This window comes from Oryza glaberrima, chromosome 11 (assembly GCF_000147395.1).
Source record: "Oryza glaberrima chromosome 11, OglaRS2, whole genome shotgun sequence".
Lineage (NCBI taxonomy): Eukaryota > Viridiplantae > Streptophyta > Magnoliopsida > Poales > Poaceae > Oryza > Oryza glaberrima.
Window position 1 is genome coordinate 8,103,121 of NC_068336.1, and position 4,572 is coordinate 8,107,692.

Below are 4,572 nucleotides of genomic sequence, written 5' to 3' on the forward strand. Positions count from 1 at the left end.
TATTCATCAGTTCTTCAGTTAAACTCTCTCTACACATGCTTCTTCAAGTTCATATTCTGAAAGTGATCTGACCAAAATTTCTACAAAATTCATACCTCTTTCGCTTCCCCCGGTGCTTCGGGCAATGCAAAACAGGGGCCATGCAAGGCCAAAATCACAGCAAAGATGAGAGCACATGCAGTTGGAGCACTCCCAAAACCAAAGAAACCCATGTTCTTGTGTGTTTCCTGTGGATTATGTTGCAGTAAGTTCGGTGGCAACTGCAGGCAGGGCCCTTTGCCTTTTTATGCCTGCTCATTCTGAATTGTTCATGGTTATCCTGATGTAGAACCGTTGATTAGTCCTGATGTATCATTTTCATTGAATGTTCAGAGGATGGAAATGCCAACATTTGTCAAGCTGGTCAAACCGTGGAACATATATAATGATCTGTTGATCTGTTGTTTAGACACATGATATAACTCCCCTGCGTGACTTCCTGATGCATTTTCCTGCAAATTCAGAGTGTTTCTCGAGATGTTTGAACCTGATTGGATACACATAATTGCAATCATTTTTCCTCTGTGTAAATTTAGAGCTGAAGAGTTCTGAATGTTATAAAACTATTAAATAGTTCAATGGGCTAATTTGTTTAATTGCAATGGGTGCATATGCATTAGCCACATGCATGTTATCACAATGGTACTGTCTCATTTTTGTCCATATAAATTTTCCAATGGTCATGTCGGTTTTATTTGCCTGACCTCCTCGTTTCTTTGACAGAACTGATGAAGAATAGAAGAATTGTAGGCTGTCGGAGAGAAGAATTCCTGCTATATAGTACTCCCTCCGTTTCGAAATGTTTAACACAATTGACTTTTTAGCACATGTTTGACCGTTCGTCTTATTCAAAAACTTTTATAAAATATGTAAAATAATATGCCTACATAAAAATATATTTAACAATGAATCAAATGATAGGAAAAGAATTAATAATTACTTAAATTTTTTGAATAAGACGAATGGTCAAATATGTGCTAAAAAGTCAACGGTATCAAACATTTCGAAACGGAGAGAGCAGTACCTGTATTGTTTTAGCAGTTGGCACCCGCGAAGATTGGTTACGGTCTTGCGGAAAATGTCAAGTTTCTCACTTGCGCTCTTTCATCATAGAAACAAAGTTTATTGCCGTTACTTTCAGGAATCTCATGTTATCTATAAAGGGCCTCAAATCAAAAGAATTACTTTTACCATTTTGCAAGTTAGATTTTCCTTGCTAACAAGGAAAAACTCTTTACAAAAGTTGACTAGTAAAATCTTCACAGAGCGCCAGCGTGTCAGGGGCACTTTTTTCAAATAAAACACAGGGACTGCTATACCATGGGAGCCTATCCAGATGGTATATCAGATTTTGATACCTTATCGGTACCAAATTATCAGTTGATACTTGTCAATATCAGATATGATAGCCGTTGGTATCAACTGATATTTATTGGTATTAGATCTAGTACCCATCGGTGCCAACTGATACTTATCGGTACCAGTCAATACCTTGTCGGTATCGAGCTCGTGGGCTCATTGTTGACGCCGGTGCTGAGAGGGGGCTGCCGCCCGTTGGATGTCAGATACTACGGCTGTTGCTTTGGACCACCGCCGCCAACAAGGTCCGTGGGACAAAGCCACCTACGGCGTCCTTCCTCCATCGAGCTAGCTTCTCCCACCGGCTAGCATCCTCCTCACCACTTGCTGCTGCCCGCTATTATCCTCACCGGGCGTCACTGAGATGGGAACAGGGAAACAAAGGAGAGATGAGAAGAGGTCCTAACATGTGGGGTCCATGATGATTCAACGCTGTTGACTTGGGTCAAATTGGCACGTTGGACAAAACCACCCACTGTACTGCCATGGGATCAATATTGCATTGGTTTTAACACTTGTGGGACCCATTGTATCTGGTATTTTGTTTGATGGACGAAAATCCAACTCGAGTCAAGTTAAGGGACCTGAAGTAAACTTATTCCTAGCTCTTTTGCATGGACGGCCCTACTTTAGTTGCTGGTGGTCAGATACACATCCTTGTCAGTCATGATTTCCACAAAATCTGATCCAGTCAATGAACAATGTTGGGCCGGCCTTCTTTATGTTCGTTTGTTTTCTTCGTTTCCCCTTTGTCCTCTCTTTCATAATATGATATGATAGAGATGGCATTTTGACATAAGACACATTGTTTGATAATATTAAATATATGCATTAACACCGGAGCGAAGCTTACTGATGACTTGTATCGGCTTTTCTCCCCATAAAATTGTGCTAAGATAGATGGTCCAAAGTATAATTTGCTCCAAATATAAGTAGTATGCATCCATATATAAGGTAAACTGGCACGTGTCGATCGGCGTCGTATTTATCTTAGTACTTCTCCTCTTTGTAAATATGCTTGACTTAATTTGAAAACTTTTACAGCACATCAGTAAGTATATACTGCTAGAACAAATGATCTAACGATGTTGATTGATTCCCCTCCCCACTTAATAAAATTGTAGTTCAAAATTAAAAAGGGAAAAATTATCTTTCTGTGTAAAGAACCGCTACTTTGAGCCCTATTGCATAATCGCTGAAACTTCATGCATCTACCTAACGGGGTTTGAAAAATAGTATTCATCCGTTTCACAATATAAATCATTCTAATATTTCCCACATTTATATTACATTTATATTGATGTTAATGAATCTAGACATATATATCTATATATATTCATTAACATCAATTGATCAATACGAATGTGAAAAATACTATGTCATGGTTATAGATACCATATACCTAATAGTAGTTGACTAAATCTCGGCAGGACCCACCACATACCATGTCCTATACGGAAACAACCTTCGGATATAGGAGGAGTTCCGATAAGGAAAGACAACCAGAGTTCTATATGGAAACAACAAGGACTTCTCGGATTGTATCCATATTGGTTTCCCTAATTCTACTTGGACAAGGAGACACCTATGGGTATAAATACAAGACCCCCTAGGAGGAGAGGGGAGAATCCACAGACACCCACCGGGGGAACCAACACAATCAACATACACCCACCAGAAGCTGCAACATACAAGCCTATATACGCCAAGACAAGCCGCCAGATATCGACATCAGAGATACGCCTGGATCAACCCTATCCGGTACCTTCAGAGGCCGGCCGTAGGGATCTAGCACTGTCTCTGATTCTGTCGGGCGCGAGCTCGAGGAGGAAGGCTACCCTATTGTCGACTACGAGTCAGACCTTCAGACCGCCATGTTGACAACAGTTAGATAGGCTACCCCACATATTGTACTGGTGTGATTATGGTGAATAAGAGCAATATCGGCTCCGGCCAACAGGATGTAGGGCTATTACCTGATAGCTCAGGGGCCCGAACCTGTATAAAAATCCTCGTCCCCATCTCTTTTACCTCAGTCTCGCGTATATCCTAGCACCGGCGATCCCCATACTATGCAAATACCAGAATTGCGACATCAAACGTCGACAGTAGCGCGCCAGGTAGGGGATTTTGGTGCTTCAGGATTTCGACGAGAAGGGTTCAAAAGATGGATTCTCCAACAATAAGCTACTCGACGACTTCGGCTGTGAGGAGATAAGCTACTTGACGACTTCGGCTGTGAGGAGATCTAACCCGACTGAAGTACATCTTCCGACCAGATTGGAACCATCATCGTCATCGACAACTTGGTTTATCGAGATCATCCAAGCCTCAAGATACGCGGCGTACCAAAAGATGTCAGATCATATGATGTCGAACGAGTACGCAATAAGGTAATTGGTAGATTGGCTTTTCAAATTGATCTACTAATTTTGTAGATACATCCGGCATGTATCTACAAAGGTACGCAATATTTTATCTGCAATTTATCGTACCTATTCAGATCATACAGCATTGTCAGATCCATGATTTATTATGTTTACCTAGAGCATGTCCTTTTATACAATATCTATTGCGCGGATGTTTCCGACGTTAAATCGACTACGGTCTAACGCTGGAGGCTCGCTCTATTATCTTCTGTATAAATCATGCTTGTTTACGGTTTACATAATGTCTGATATTTACATCTGCTCGTTATATCCTGATAATACTAGAAGATCCATGCAGTTTTTGAGTACATACTCGATATTCTCTGCTATATGTCTTGCCTTCTAGAAAATATTTTTCAGAAACATTTGAGGACTCGAGTAGGTTGTGGTCGAGTACACCCCACTATCGAGAACATTCTCGACAAATGCGGAGTCGTCACACCCAACTTACCAACGAAGACCGACGACCTATCTCATAGCATCGGCCATGGCTGGAGTACTCGAGAAAAGGTTGTTAACGGATAATTCCTCGCAAACGCCGTCGGTTTGATCACCCGACATGATTGCGAGCGGACATCCGGATATGCTATAAGTTGGGTATGTGAGTCATGCTGGCCACATGATATGCACATTTAATAAACCAACTTTAGCGTTCCTATAGGTGATTAAGAGACTCCTACTCCTGGTTCTCGAACCAGTAAAACGTAGTGATCTCTCTCGCCTCACTTTAAGTGGTCGAGTTACG